This window comes from Xiphias gladius, chromosome 10 (assembly GCF_016859285.1).
Source record: "Xiphias gladius isolate SHS-SW01 ecotype Sanya breed wild chromosome 10, ASM1685928v1, whole genome shotgun sequence".
NCBI lineage: Eukaryota > Metazoa > Chordata > Actinopteri > Istiophoriformes > Xiphiidae > Xiphias > Xiphias gladius.
In genome coordinates, this window is record NC_053409.1 from 12876268 (window position 1) to 12893570 (window position 17303).

General features: G+C 39.0%; 1 long non-coding RNA gene across 1 annotated transcript in view; it reads left to right on the top strand.

Moving 5' to 3' along the window:
• The window catches only part of LOC120795550, a 34718-nt gene extending 17855 nt beyond the window's left edge, over positions 1–16863 (top strand). Inside the window, exons 2-4 of the long non-coding RNA XR_005708242.1 lie at positions 15966–16081; positions 16369–16500; positions 16734–16863. This is a non-coding gene — a long non-coding RNA (uncharacterized LOC120795550). The remainder of the gene's footprint in view (positions 1–15965; positions 16082–16368; positions 16501–16733) is intronic.
• Positions 16864–17303: the final 440 nt, after the last annotated feature.

Here is a 17303-nt window from a genome sequence, read left to right on the forward strand (position 1 = left end):
TTCACATGTGCATGCGTGTGAGTGTTTCTATGTGTGGAAATAATCAGCCCCCATAGCAGTAATCAATGGGGGGAGAAGTATGCAGTAATTTAGTTAATTAAAAGCTGGGGGGCATCAGACAAGACTGGGCGTTAGATCTCCATTTTAGAGGTGGCATAATTATGTGCGATACTTTGTAAAATGGCTGATAGGGATTTCCTGCATGGGCAAGAGTACTCTCAATATACATCAGGCATTGTTAAATGGTCTTCATAGACATATTACCACTTCGGGAGATTTACCCTTGCTCCTTAGTTACTCATCCACAGAAGCGTTAGTGGAAAACAATTCCATGGGCCGCGCTGTTTAAACATAGTATTGTGCATGCACGTTAACAACTGAACAGAAGCACGTATTGTAGACATTCAAACAACAAGACATGAGACATGATCCAGTTATGTGGTAACCATGCTGGCAAGAAAAAAAACACCAATTAGCAGTAATCTGTTGAAGCTAAGTGGACTTAGAGTGAAAGCCCAAATCAAATAGGTACATGAGGGACGAATTCTGTCTAATTTGAAGTCATTTTGATGGGCAACCTGAGCATGGTAGAGCATATGGCAGACAATTCAGCTGTGTTTTGATAGTGTTCATAAAAAGGAGGACATCGCCATGCTTCATTTCAACCCAAGTGCACTTTGCTAAAGATAAATGCAGCATGGAAAGAAGAGGGGGTGTAAATTGGTCCGTAATTGCATTCTCCAGGGGAAGAACCTTCACACAAATGTCGTCCCATATGCACTTGCTGTGTTACACCTACACATATGTGCAAGTTATCTGCACAAATTGTATTTTTAACAATTTTATACGGATATCTGTTCATCTTTCTTACCTCTTAAACTTTGTTCAATTTGGCAGAATGAAATTACATTCTGTGTCTGAAAATGGTTTGTTCAGAGATTGCAGATATGCTTTCTATCAGAGTCAGTGTATCTGCCTTTAACAGACTTAACCCACACCAACCCACAGTAATGCTGGTCTGATGATGCCATCCAACTTACTCATTTGGCATCATTTCTCTGAAGCCGTAATGGCATTGAGGCAATGAATTGTTTTTCTTTTGGAGAGATGTCTGTCAGTATTCATTATAGTAATTATGTAATAATATAACTACTGTACATAGATTGCTTGTTATAAACATTTACACCAACATCATACAGATGTGCACCAAAGCCTTTTCTGTGACTGATTCAGGGTGTTCTCTCTCTACAAGAGGAACAGAGAGCCGCAGGGCATGCCAGTGTGACTCAACATGTTTCTGTCACTCTCTGTTTGAAATCCCCGTAAAACATGATGGATACTGCAGTTCTTCTGCCTGTTCATGGACCGACAAAGGAACAGCACTTAAAAGGTCTACAAAAATCTGTAACTGAGATCAGTTGTAATTTCTTGCTATCATCTAGATTTTCCCCAAATCACATCATGCATCTTGATTCTTTCTTCCTCTGACGAATTTCTTGTTTCTTTGTCTTTGTACTGAGTTGTTTTCTTTTGCATTAAGCGAGGGACAGCTGGACCACAGCCGTATCTCCATGTCCTCACTCCACCCTGCAGTGAAGTACTTGTATGATGTCTACTCTTATCATATCTCTGTCCCGGCAGGCCCTGTACATCCACTTCAGCTTGATGCTGGGCTCGACCTGCTCCTCTAATGGAGGAGGGGGGGTGTTACACACATGGTACAGTCCTCCTACAATGTTTTAATTAAAAGACCTGATTCAGAGGAGGGAGGCTCAGAGGGTGAGAGGTGGACCATAGGGTGAGAGGCATCTGCCCTCACAAGCACAAAGACAGACGGACACCTTAGGGGGGGTTCTTTAATGCTAATTAATATGAAAATGAGAATGTTTTATTAGTGACCTGAAGCATGAGAGTGTATGACGGTCAGTTCTTATCTGATCGCAAAGGATAGGGCTCGCGATATTCTCTTTTCGTTTCTGTCAAAATATCCAATAAAAAGATCAAAACTAACAATGTGTTTGTACTACGCAGTACTTTCCAGCTGGCACTAACCCCTTTTTATTCCTTCTGACAACATTAAACTTAAATAGGTCACAACTATATACTACCCCCCCGCCCCAAAAAAAAGAAAAAAGAAAAGAAAAGACAAGTTCCCAAAGGGGGGGACACACTGTAGTTTTCAGCAAGTGTTACTCAAACTGGGGGACCTACTTTCAGCAACGGATTGATACACATTTAGAGCTCAGTGAACATTTTCGGCAGCAGGATGGTGGCTGTAGGATCAACTCAAACTAAAGTGCCCATGTTAATTTCGATGGAACATGTCAGTGCAACATTGTGGCTCACTGTTTTGTTTTTTTAAAATGGTTTTTGGACAAGAATAGAGCTCTATGGCACAGAGGAATAAGCTAAACCAGGCTATAGCTACACAGACAACACTGTTTTGGTCTTTTCATGTAATGTGACTCTAAAGGTAAATTAACTATAAGAAATTATATAAAATATGAGCAGACCTATCATTTACATGTGAATGCTTGTTAATTACTTATTTATCCTGAGACTAATCTGGGTCTGAGAACCGGGGTGTATTGTAGTTTTGTGTCATTTACATTAGTGAAAATAGTGATGTTTGTGTCTTACGGGGATGAGGCAGGTTTTCTGCTCTTTCAATTACAATCAATTGTGCAAATTAATCTCTAATTTTTAGACATTTGACTTGATCGATCTGTCAATATTCAGCAGAATTTCCCTCATTTCCATTTCAGTCAAATACTAATATTGCTTTTGTGCAGCATATACTTTCCATTTAGAATTATAATTGTTAAAGGAAAAAATGCAATATTAGTCATAATAGTGGTGTTCCTGTTTATGATGTAAAACATATATGGTGAGATTATCTCATTGTTAATTCATGGGATCTTCAGATGAATAATAGATGTCCTTTGAGACCAATGCCCTTGTGCCTACCCTTGTTATTAAGAGAATTCCAGATCATATCAGGCCAGCATGCTTACTTTGGTGTTCTGCTCGAAAGTCTTTTTCAAAAAACGGCCACTGATCCATCATGTTGCCTCAGTATTGCACATATCATACATCATCATAAATGATAGTGTATTTTCTGCTCCTTTCTTTTTTAATATAGGAATTTGATATTTTCTATACTGCTGTACTATGTTGCTGTTCTCAATTGTTATTTCAGAGTCAGTCCTGGATTTGTCTTTATGAAAGGGAATCAGTATTTTTGCTCTGCAGCAAGCTGGAATTAATTCAGATTTTTCTCCCTGTATGAATCATGAACTAGACAAACATTTCACTAGTTCAACATTTAAATTACTAAGAAAATAATTACTCTCAGCCTGTTTGAAATGTGTGATTATCATACTTGGAAATGTTAGAATGATACACTCATCTACTGTGTTTTAAAATGGCAAATATTAAACATCTGCCACATTTCAATTATTTCCAGTTGTGGGTAAGAACAGCCCCAAGCAAATGGGAGGCTGTGCCCTATGCATCTTCGGTATGAGATCCTGAATAATTGAGATAATTATCTCCCTCAGCAACAGGGTTTTTAAGAGGGGGAAAAAAAAAAAAAAAAAAAAAAAAGAAAAAAGAAAAGAAAAGACAAGTTCCCAAAGGGGGGGACACACTGTAGTTTTCAGCAAGTGTTACTCAAACTGGGGGACCTACTTTCAGCAACGGATTGATACACATTTAGAGCTCAGTGAACATTTTCGGCAGCAGGATGGTGGCTGTAGGATCAACTCAAACTAAAGTGCCCATGTTAATTTCGATGGAATATGTCAGTGCAACATTTTTTAAATGGTTTTTGGACAAGAATAGAGCTCTATGGCACAGAGGAATAAGCTAAACCAGGCTATAGCTACACAGACAACACTGTTTTGGTCTTTTCATGTAATGTGACTCTAAAGGTAAATTAACTATAAGAAATTATATAAAATATGAGCAGACCTATCATTTACATGTGAATGCTTGTTAATTACTTATTTATCCTGAGACTAATCTGGGTCTGAGAACCGGGGTGTATTGTAGTTTTGTGTCATTTACATTAGTGAAAATAATGATGTTTGTGTCTTACGGGGATGAGGCAGGTTTTCTGCTCTTTCAATTACAATCAATTGTGCAAATTAATCTCTAATTTTTAGACATTTGACTTGATCGATCTGTCAATATTCAGCAGAATTTCCCTCATTTCCATTTCAGTCAAATACTAATATTGCTTTTGTGCAGCATATACTTTTCCATTTAGAATTATAATTGTTAAAGGAAAAAATGCAATATTAGTCATAATAGTGGTGTTCCTGTTTATGATGTAAAACATATATGGTGAGATTATCTCATTGTTAATTCATGGGATCTTCAGATGAATAATAGATGTCCTTTGAGACCAATGCCCTTGTGCCTACCCTTGTTATTAAGAGAATTCCAGATCAGGCCAGCATGCTTACTTTGGTGTTCTGCTCGAAAGTCTTTTTCAAAAAACGGCCACTGATCCATCATGTTGCCTCAGTATTGCACATATCATACATCATCATAAATGATATTGTGTATTTTCTGCTCCTGTCTTTTTTAATATAGGAATTTGATATTTTCTATACTGCTGTACTATGTTGCTGTTCTCAATTGTTATTTCAGAGTCAGTCCTGGATTTGTCTTTATGAAAGGGAATCAGTATTTTTGCTCTGCAGCAAGCTGGAATTAATTCAGATTTTTCTCCCTGTATGAATCATGAACTAGACAAACATTTCACTAGTTCAACATTTAAATTACTAAGAAAATAATTACTCTCAGCCTGTTTGAAATGTGTGATTATCATACTTGGAAATGTTAGAATGATACACTCATCTACTGTGTTTTAAAATGGCAAATATTAAACATCTGCCACATTTCAATTATTTCCAGTTGTGGGTAAGAACAGCCCCAAGCAAATGGGAGGCTGTGCCCTATGCATCTTCGGTATGAGATCCTGAATAATTGAGATAATTATCTCCCTCAGCAACAGGGTTTTTAAGAGAAAAAAAAAAAAAAAAAGGAATTAGCATAAAATATTGCTAATTTTAATGGGAGACCTAATGCAACTCAAATAATTATTGCAAGATAGGAAGAGGGTGGAGGAAGTGAAAGAAGGCTTGAATCATTCACCCCATTTAAAGGATGAATAGGGAAGAGACCAGTGGTCTGTATATCAAAAGGTGGAGTCAGATCTATTGCCACTGACTCTTCTGAAAGCCTGCATAGCAGGTGATGTGGCTCAATGAGTATGATCAGTTGGTTACTCATCTGTTAAGTGAGTAACTCTATCATTTGCTATTTTCTAGTCTTTTGTGATCCGGTTTTTCATTTTTTCCGGCTTGTCCACACAGGGGCTTACACACACAACTTCGCACATACACGTGGCCACACAGGTCAAGCAATTAATCTAACCATAAACTACGATAAATTACAAAGACCAATTTTACAGAATAATCCATAACAATATCAGTGCCGGGAGGCCAGGCTGTAAATACAGAGGCCAGATGCTGTGAAGCATACCTGCTAAGGAACTGTGTTAGAAATAAAGTCTTACTGGTGTCCCCCAGTGAATGAATGAAATTCAGGCTTAACTTGTTCTTATTTCCCCTCTCTTTCTTGCTCTCAGTTGGTTTCTGGTGATTTGTTGGATATGGGTTATTTGTTGTTATGTTTCGTGACATGTAATGCTAACGGAGTCCCTTTTGTTTTTCCCTCTCCTCTCTGTTTTGAGTGTATAGCGCTCAAGCTCGCAAGGCAATAAAACTGCTCCGCTACATACACTGGATCTTTGCACCCTGAGGTGAATTTGCACCAGAGTAGGGAAGTTTCTCACAGCATTAGCAGGAGACTTATTTTACATGTCATCTTCTTTACAATAGAAACCACTCATTGTTTTCTTTTTTCTTTCTTCAAAACATCAAAAGTCATCAGAGGAGTACTTTAACTAAAGTCACTCATCACTGACAGACCTGATCTTCAATGAAGGTGAGTTCTGTGTAATGAGACGAGCTCCCAAAGGCAGCTGCTGCAGAGCCGAGTGAATGATATCAGTTCACCTCTTAATGAAGCTGCTGTAATCGCTCTCGGGCAGGATGGTCGTCTCTCATTAGCACTCTGGTTGGAGAAATGCTCTGCAACTCTTTGATGTTGTCAAAGATTTTCAACACTGTGTTTAGAACAAAGACTGTCTTCCTCTAAGATAAGGGGAGGAGGAGGACGCTTCCTTCTGTTGTGCCGTGGATGTCAGAAAACTGTTTGAGTTGGGAAACCTTTGTTTTGGTTCCAAAACAAATTAGAGGAAAAAAACCTGACCATTATTGTGATTTGTACTGGGGAACCTAATTTGAGAGAGCGAGTCCTAACTAAATGAGAAAACTCCCAGTGATGTTCCTTTTTAAGACAAAAAAGAAAATAGTTAAAGGAAACAAAGTGTTGTCCCTCTGATGGGCTAGTGACCTGTTCAGGTTGTTTTCCTGCCTTTTGCTCACTTTATGCTGGGATAGACTCTTGCCTCAATAATCATGAATGGAAATAAGTGGGGATAAATGGATGGATGGATGAGAGGATGGTTGCTCACAGATGTCAAAAGCACCTGTAAGGCATTTTTCTGATGTTTTTGAACCTATTTGATGCATCTGAGGCATATTTGGCATTTGATAAGGCTCCGTTCCAAGGTTGTCTGAGACAGGATCTTGTATTTTTATACACTTTTGCTCTCACTGCCAAGGCTGCTGTCTGGAGATAACACTAAGGCTTGCCACAGAGCAAATGGAAAAAGGCTAAGAGATGGGAGAAGGCAAGAGAAAGGAATGATTGTGAGGGAGTATGGGCAAAAGCAACGGGCTAACACTGATTTTTCTTGACTCATTTTAGATTGTCTAGGGGGCTTTGGTCACACATGGGAGCTTCCTACGTTGGTGCTGATTTTAAAGGCCCCACTATTCTCCAGCCCTCAGCAGAACAGCTGCAGGGAATAATACCAAACAAAGAGGCTTTCCTAATTGTCTGCATACCTGTAGGGCAGCATAAGCTAGTCAGCTAGCCACACACTGTTTACTCACTGTTGATGAAGTGAAACAAAGGGGGGGAAAAAAAAAAAGAAATCAAAGATTAGTTTTTAAATTTCGCGTAAGAGATTGACATGTAGCTTTCGTTTTTTACAAATAAGTAAAAAGCAAGATCTGTAATTAAAAATTTTGTATGATGACCTCAAGAGTATCAAAGAAACCAGTTTATCAAAGCTCTTTCCAGTCTTTAGATGTAGTCCAGTAGATGTGGTGCTCTACAGGATTAGAGTTCAGCCTATTGATTAATCAGTGGCTTCTTTTTATCTGTTCTGTGTCTTGTTCATTCTTCATTATTGCATAGTCCCTCCCCAACTTCTGAATTTCAGTTAGACAAATAAAAATTGTTTGTCACCTTTCATGTATTTAAATCACTGGTCATTTTCAATCCAAATATCTACAGTTTTGAAGAGCATAATATATACAAGATAAACAATATCTTTTACATGCAACATTTTACTTTGATCAATTAAGCACATAGCCATAGAATTACTTTTATATTCTCTTTCCTAATTGTGACATAGGGTTGCAAGAGGATTAAAGCCTTTTCTGCTCTAATAGTCTTGATTTCAGTGCAGTCAACAGAACCTGTTATGGATGGGGAATGTACACACACAGTGGCTAAAATTATCACTAAACACAAAGTACAGCTGCTGCTGCTGCTGATGATGATGATGATGGGAATGTCATTATTTCTGCAAATATTTGTTCATAAAACAAACTATCTGTGAAAGTGAAATTTTGACCTGATAATGGCAGTAGATGAAAAGTCGGGATCACCAAAATCAGTAGGCTTCATCCTTCGGGGACCATAAAGTGGTAGACTGACCGGCCTATGTAGAGCTCCTCTCTACCATGGCTACAAATCATTTATTTATTATATATTATTTGTGTCTTGTGTAGATTCATGCCATTTGTTTCTATAGGCACTGGCCATCAACAATTAAATCTCATACTAAATCTAATGACATGGTTGAAATTGTAAATAGTTAGTGCTGTGAAACCATTTATTGTCATAAATGGAACCCTTATCATTGGTATCAGTATACACATCTTATTTCTCCATAGTTGTAATTGTAAGCGTCATTTGAATGACTGTGCATTGTAGAGTTTGGTATCCCCTGATCTGATTTAAACCAAGGTGTAATGACTGCTCTTGGCTACGATGGTCAGGGATCAATGCTCTCTGGATAGATCATCTGCCAGTGACCATCACACCAGTGCACATGTTAGGCGGGTGTAATTATACCAGGAGGAAATCAACTCTCAGCTGAGGGAAATCAAGGTTTTAATTTAATTAAAGATAAGACTGCAAACGAAGGACTGCACTGTGTAGGTCTTTAGGTTTTACAAGCTTGTAGCCCAGGCTTGGCAGCTCTCTAGAGGAAAATTAAACACTGACTGCTCTACTGTTAACATGGAAATCTATGGGGTGTGCCACATATTAGACGTACACAGTCACCATTCACAAGCACTATTGTGTTCAGTGGCAACCAACTTTCTCTAAATTATCAGATGAGCATAATAATCCGGATTTGGAGTGAGATTGTTACAGAACTTTATGCCCAACATTAATCTGCCTCCAGAATTTTAACCACATGGGCGAGCTTCAGAATCAAAATAACTCTATTGACAGATGGTAGACTGTAGACCTGCCTTGAACAGAAACAATCATTATATCCCTGTGGAAAAAAGTCTAATTTAAATCTTTTTGCTCTCGCCCTCCTGCTGTGTTGCACTCAGGCAGAAATGTATTAAACGCACATTCACAAACACACACACAGGAGGCAAAGCTAACTACCATGTTGGTGTTTGGATTGACTGTTTCATTTCCGTTAATATCTGTTAAATTATATTTTCTTCGGTAAAATTTACAGCCTGACATTGTGTATGTCAAAACTCTAATGATACCATTGTATTCACAATTTTTTATCATCACCCCGTAGTTAATAGCTTATCATTTTGAGAAACTTGGAAAAACCACACTGACCTGTTCTGTGAAGACACTTGTCAGGTGTATATGCAGCATTAATAATGATTAGCAGAATGGGATACGGAGCTGCCACTGTAACATACTGTAGCTTTGTGCTACTTAACTAGACCTTTTAGATGCAGATTGGAGCTCCTGGATTTTACAGCTCTCAGTAGACAAGCAGGCTATCGACAGAGAGCAGAAGAGTCCTCTGAATTCTGATTACAGCCACTTTGTGACACTCGGGGGACTGAGAATAATGTCTTTAAACCCATCATAAATATTCACAGCAACTTAATTGTGTGTGCTGAAGTGATCTAAGGATCCAACAGCATCACATTTCTGGGGATTGATGCTACAGAACCGACTACTTTGGCACCTCACTTGGACTTGTGAGAAACTCACAAGAACAGTCTGTCCGGATCTTCGTCTCAGAAATTCCCAGTGAGCAGATGCATCACACACTCGGCCCTGCCTTTGTGCCTTCTGCCTGCTGTCACTGCCTGTGCAGTTGCAGCTTTCCTGAGACTCCACCTCTCCCTTTCTGCCATTGTACCTTCTGCACCGGTGCCTCCCTCAGTCTTTTATTGACTATGTCACTAATTGCAGCCTGCATAAACAAAGCGTGGAGGATATTTGGCAGTATAAAATGCTCACATAATTAGTTTTGCAGGGGGAGGACTGTGTCTGTAGACATTGATCCGATGGTTTGCTGTACTGAATGGGTGAGGGAGGGACTCCTGTGACGGTGACAGGTAGCATGTCTCATGGATTACAGACTCTCGTCAATACTACTCCCCCTCCTCAGTGGTCTGCTGTGGAGCATTTCTCAGAAAGACACAGGTGCCAATTGATTCAGGGTAATACAAGGGAGGCATTTGTTGTAATTTAACACGTTATTCCAGTGCTTTTTCATTGCTTTTCAATTCTGTTGTCGTCTTTTGCAAAGCTTGCATCGTGTCTGAAAACAGAACACCTCTTCAGTAATGACTGTAGAACACATCTATCAACTGAACAACTTGTGTTTTCCAGTGAAATTTCCCTTAGCCAGCGCGGTTTTGTATTTGCTGTACTACAGGTGTTTTTTGTTTTCTTTTCTTTTTTCTTTTTTTTCTTCCAGGTGGGACGTAATCCTCAACGTGTTGTGACGCACGCCAGCAGAATCTAAATGGTTCATTTTCTCTCCGGTTAACATTGGAGGGGGTGAGCTTGGGGAAGGCTTTGCGCAGCGGCGTGTGCTAGTTGTACCAGGAATTAAGATGATGATGGGAGTGTTGGGGTGCAGGTGCAATGAAAGCAGGGGAGGTGACCTTGGCCATGGTGGCGACCGCAGAGAGGAGCCAGCCATCTGTCTTGGGCCATGAGGAGGTGACCCAGCATCATTGTTTATTCTGACGGGGTACACTGGGGTCACTGGAAGGGCCAGACCTCCTGGGTGGGGACCAGAATGGGGTGTCTGAGCTTTATGATGATAAAGAGACTGAAAATGTAGACCAAAAGTGTACAATAAATTATTCCCCAAAATTTTTTAATGTTCAAACAAGCTGTTATCTACTCTATTATTTTGAGTGAATGCGGTATAAAATAGAAGAACTGCTACTTCACGATGAGTTCACCTCCGTGGCCTGTGTATTTAATTTTTTTTATACCAATGAAATAGCCCTTCTCATAATTATTTATTTTTATGTAGCATCCTATAAACCTTTACCAATTTGTGATTAATGTTTTTGAAACTACTAAGAGAAGAAGCAGTTTCAAGATGACTTTCTCCATGACTCGATTCAAAATGAGCTTTTAACCTCCATCCTTTAAGAATACTTCTTTTCGAATCATCCCTGGTTCTGTTCACGCCTTGAATGCTGGTGGAAAAACATTTGTACTCCTGATCTTTAATGATGTGGGGCCTCAAAAATGGTGAACAAAACTATGTTGAAACATTTGTAAAAATAAACTTCTCAAATTGCTGAATCCAAAAATTAGGTATGCACTTTTCAACATGAGTAAAAGTCCACAGCCAGGCCAGTAGCCTTGTGAGACATTGGTGTGCAAACACTGCTTAAAGCTAAATGTTAATGTCAGCATGCTAACATGTTCACAATGACAATGATAATATGCTGATGTTTAGAAGACATGTTTACCATTTTCACCTTCTTAGTTTAGTGCGTTAGCTTTCTCAGATTTGCTAACTAGCACTAAACACAAATACTTGTCACTGAAAGTCAGGGGGTCATAAAGGTTATTAATTAATTTAACTGTTAAATTATTAATTAATTTAACAGGGGGAAATGAATTTCTTGTCAGTCCCACTGATAGTCATAGACATTTCACTCAAAACCACAAATGTCAACCTGTTAGTAGTTCTAAAAAAAAAAAAAAGTCAGGTTCAGCAAATTCATGAATGAATATCTGAAGTAGAAAAATGTATTGATCGCCTGACTTTTCGTGTACCAACACCAGCAAGTCAAAATCCTGTGGATTCATCCTCTGGGGGCCATGAATGTGTGTATAAAATTTCACGGAAATCCATCCATTAGTTGTTGAGATATTTCAGTCTGGACCGAAGTGGTGGACTGATCAACTGACATTGCCATTCACAGCGCCATGCTACTAGCATAGTTAAAATAATAAAATTAATGTTAACTAAACTCTTGGGCTTCAGTTTTTATGAAATCACAACTACGAGATGAGATTCCTATTTACTTTTACAACTACTTGAAAATCTGCAATAACAGTATAACAGAAAATTAAGTAGTTTATATTCTAAGGAGCTGTAAGGAATTCAGTCATACATACTGCCGCTTTAGCTCACAGGGTAAGGTTAGGTTGAATAGAGAGATCATATTTTTGGACATTTTTTACTGACCAGTTTTTTTCCTGTCCTCTGTGGTGTCCAGGGAATAGCCAGGGAGCAAATGGGGTATTCTTATCAGACAAAGACATTTGATGAAGCAGTCAGTCTGACAGGGACATGGCAGACATGTAATCAAGGTGTTAAATGACAGGAGGGCCATAATGTCTGTCCTTTCAGTTTAATCACAACCCCGTAGCTGAAGTTTTACTCAGCAGTTTCAATCACCATCCGTGTTTCCTTTCACAAAAGGCTTGACCCTCTCAGCTTGCCCCTCTCATATTCTTCACTCTGACAAGTTTCACTTCTCACCTCGTGCTAATTAGTCACCTTTTGTACGCAGTAACACCATTGCAGCAGGGTCTATAAATTCCCAGGAATATGGCCACATAAATGAGTAGCTTTTTCAGAATGCTGTCACATAAAGCCAGTTCAGTTGGCATGAATATGACCCTAGTGCAGCAATTTTATGCTTTTAAAATTAGGCTATTATAAGCATGATTACTTAAAAGGAAAGTAAAAATGTGTTATGTGTTAATCAAACCCAACTTCAAAGGCTGAGCTTTCAACTTCCTGGACTCCAGCTGGACTCAGCATTCAAATACAAGGTTGCACATAGCAAATATGAGTGAGATCAGAGGTTGTTATGGAGCTGTGGTCTGTCAGCTACTAAGCGGATAAGTAGTGACAGACTAGCAAGAGCATCATGAAAGTCACCATAAAATAGGAGTTTAGAGCTTTGCATACTACAACTGACGACCTCGCATCTTTTAACTCTGTGCTACGATACCAGCAGCACCAGGATTTGATGAAACTAGCCAAGCAGCTCCTCCTGGCTGATATGACTAAACCTGGCCTCATTCTTTTTTTACAGGAAATTTTTCTGGTTAATAGGTGCTGTGACTGTAGAGCATTCATTATAGAGTTTCCAATGTTGTGACATTTTGTTTAACCCACAGCACAGATTTAAAAAAAAAAAAAAAAAAACTCCCATCCAGTTCTCACTCTCATTTTCAACATGTCACAATTCATTTTTACCAGAAAGCCATCATGGGCTCTGTCAAAAAATGAAGGGAAGGGAAATGTTGAATAAAAAACAAGCGTGTCAAACTCCTGCAGTTTGACATTTTAGGAATACACTGATTGGCTTTCTTGCCCAGAGTTAGATGAGAAGATTGATGCCACTTGTGTCTGTAAGGCATTTTGTAGGTGCAACGGCTTATCAATTTTTGGCCATCAGAAAGATTTAATAATTACATTAAGTAATAGGATTTAATGTACATTAAATCCACCTCAGGGCACCGATTTCCAGTCTTTATGTTGAGCTAAACTAACCAGCTGCTGGCTCCAGCTACATTTTTATTGTACAGGCTTGGAAGTGGAATCAATCTTGTCACCTAAATCCCGGCAAGAAAGCGAATGAGTGGATTTCCCAAAATGTAGAACTATTTCCTTGAACTTTCATTGTATTATCATCCTTCATAATCTTGATTAATAACTTGTTTATGATCACAGAATGTTTTTATTAGTTGCTTATGTGACATTTGCATTTCTGTGGCTAAGAAGTTGAAAGGGATGAGTTAAAAGTTTTGGTCCTAGGTTGCAAGTATTAGCACAGGCCTGTTAAATCCAGACAAGTCTACATGATATGGGGCTAGTTAGTTTGCTGGAGGAGTATTACGTTGGTTGGTTGGTTGGTTGGTTGTTAACATGCCAAAAATCATCCTCCATTACTGGTGCACTGTTTTAGAAGTAAAAAGATGAATAAAAAGGTAATTCAGTTGATGTTCTTTTTTGCTGTATTAATTGTATGGTAGATTTTTCTATAGCCATGTAATATATGTTTACATTGTGGAATAACTCAACTGGAATTTGTGGCCTTACAGGTGTGTGGAGCTGCATTGGTTTCTTTATGCTGACATGTCTCAGAAATAGTTAATTTCATGGTTGGCACAATGCACCATCCCCCACTGTATTGAGTGAGCGTTAAGTCTGTATAAATGCATAGGTTTCTTAAACAGCACATACCTCTGACATTCTCCTGCCGCTCTGAGACCAGTGTGTGTGAAATGGTGTGTGGTGAATGCTGCTTCTTATTCTTTTAGAATGGGTAGCACCCCTTTTGATTTCACAGGCTCCATTGCTCTTCAATTTGGACCATGCTTAAAGGCAAAATGTATGTGGAGGGCTGCCAATATATCAGAGAAAATTATACTTTTACTATGTTTGTTTGAGTATAGAATGCCTTCGATGTAGTAGCTGAAATCTGGTGTGCCACTTTTAACGGAGAAAAATATGCAAACTATAAACAAATTGTTTCTTTAAATAAAATGGGTATTTAAAATAAAAATTATGGTGAGAAAACATACCCATCCAGTAGTTGTGTGGTCTTGTTTGGACAGTTTTATGTCTTAAAATTTTTTAGAGTGCATGAACTACCATACCACAATCCAAGGCACGTAGTTTTTTGAAAGCTACACATAGTGAAACACTCTGTTGCTATCATATTAAATCTAATGTGTCTCATCCGTGACCCTTGTACCCAGTTCACAGATGGAGATCCATCCAAAACAGTGTCCTCTGACCGTAATCTGGACTTTTGACCAGGATCATTGAACTTGACAGGATCCCCGACCTTGTTGAAGATGGAACATTGGAGACATAAGGTTCACACTGGCCCTGGCTTTTAGCAAAGTGATTTTTATATGCAATTTCACCTGACACTGACAGATGAAAAGCCGTCTTTTCTTTTAAGAGAAACATACACATTGATGAGGGTAAGAGGGTAGTCATTAATTCTTGGAGCTAACACATACGTGCCATCTCCCTTTCAGTCATCCTCACTTGTCGTTCTAACAAATACAATGTAAAATTGTAATTTATAACTGGGAAATAGAACCAAAGTAAACCTTACATAAGGAAATGGGCTACCTCCCTCACTTATGCTTTGTGTTCAGATAAAAACAACATTTGAAATGTGTTGATGTCAAACACTGGCAAATGGAGAGAGAACACAATATGAAACAGATGCCACCACAGATGGAGGACAAACAGACGCATACATTACTGTTACAAAGCAGCACAGTCACTTGAACAGTAAGACATTATTACTTTTGTGGTGAGGTAATGTTCTGAGCCTGTTGTCTTGTGGGTTTCATGGCATTCTGTGCATCTCTCTTACAATGGAAAATTGAACATCTTCACTACAGCCTTTGATACATTTCTCTTGACACAATAAGACAGAAATGATTTTTGCCCTTTGATTTCTTCTTGCTGAATCCTTTAGGTTTAAGCAATGTGGATCAACCTTGGGGTCCTCCAGATGGTACAATGTTACTATCCATTACAACATGTGGCTATTTTGGTTGCTAGATTTTACAATTATCTAATTATACTAAACATGCATTATTTGCATTATTTGCAGGAATAATCAGTATATGTAAAGATACTTGCCTAAATGAGTATTTCTGTGATCCTGTCTGCGGGGACTCTATACTAAATTGCATAACTGTATTGTAACCTTGGACTTACCATTGCAGATCTTGCATGGTGTGAAAGGCCATTTCCAAAGATGATCAAATCATTAACTTGAAAATGCGTTCAGTACAGTGCAGACCTCTGCCAGGGCCAATGTCAGTGTTCTTCCCTGGCCCATGCCCCATCCCTCCACAAACTTTGGTGCAAATCGGTTCAGTAGATTTGCTAATCCAGCTGACAAACAAACCAACAAACACACATGGGTGATCACATGACCCCTTCGGCCGAGGTAATTAAAGGTCAATCTCAAATCTAATTTGTCCTCAACAGTGAGTTTATTTTAATTTTACCTGTGATGGGTGTCTATAGGAGTACTATAGGTGCAAAGCCTCTCCAAAAAAAAAAAAAAAAGACTCAGTATGTTCACCTTAAACACCCTTCTCTCCTCCACTGTGATGATTATATGCAGTAAGTTTTGATGAACTGCCAGTACAAATATGAGATTACAGTAACTGTCAACCTGTCTCTGTATGTATTATGCTGAGTGTTTATACTTTTCAAATGTGTGTAGGAGGAGGTGTTTGCAGTAGGTGAGACAAGGTGTGGAGCCATCACCTACCGAGAAAGCCCAATGGAGCACAGGCAATGATTTACACTCTGACAGGACAACCGCACGTCTTCAGCATGGTGTGTTATGAAATGTAATTACTGATAGTTTTTCGGTGTTGTTCCCGTCTTTCTGTCTCAGCAATTTTTTAGCACCTGAGGTGTCATAAATATGTCTTCAAAGTGGAGATTTTGGTGTAATGCCAGAGACAATTATGACTCTTCTGTGTAGCTACACTGTAGCCACAGCTTTGAAGTGACTTCTCTTAACACTACTGGAGTCATGGTGGCTCACAAGGAAAGCGTTTCTCTGTTGTTCTGCATCAGTCCGTAGCTTACCACAGTGAACTGTCCTCTCCTCTTTACAGTTCACTCATCATAGAGCTCTGACTCTAAACACAGCCAGCACTCAACCTGAAGCCTGCCTTCTCCTCTGTTCTGCTGACTCACTCTGCACATAGCGGACCATTCAGTCCAGGGGGGAGAGTTCCCAGGAACAGGTAAACAGTGTTGCTGAGAGGCTTGGAGATGATGGGTACAGCAGTTTTGCCTTTCTTTTTTTTTTTTTTTTTGCAAGGGGCAAGCACTCAGGGGCTTACACCCACACACAAGTATTTTAGTGTGCAGACAAATATTTTTGTGTAGGTGTTTATAACTGTAACACAAATACATAGACAGAGAGAGGGAGGGACAGAGAGCACAAGATCATATTTTTCTATTTTCCATGCCCTAGGCATTAGACATACCAGGAGCGACAGAAATCTCGCCAAGCGGGATAAGATCATAAAACTGCAAGGCACTCTCCTCTCATTTTCAACTAAATGGATAAAATGGTGTCAGCGTGTTACTGCGAGCCCCTCAGGATCCAAAACACTGGCAGGACTATAAACTAAAGCAGTTACTCCATGACATGACACTGAATCTTTTCCCATCAAGAAAGGTTTCATTTGAAATGGTGTAGCAAATGCAAAAATATCTGAAAATAAAGTGGATACCGTAATATCAACACATGAATTAAATGCAATCACATTTATCACTATAATGTGTGGATATTTTAGAGGTGACTGTTGGAGATTTGAATGCAGTGAATACAATGCATCATTAGACAAAGAACGAATCTTTCAGTCCACTTAGCCAGACTGACTGTTAACTGTAGTCCAACAATAAAAGCCTAGAAAAAACAAAGCTTTCCAATTATCTACAGCTATATACAGTGTAGGATATAATTATGTCTTACTTTAATGTTTAACCCTGGTTGTTTGGGAGGCACTGACCAGTGGATTTTAAAGGTGGCTTACAGTGT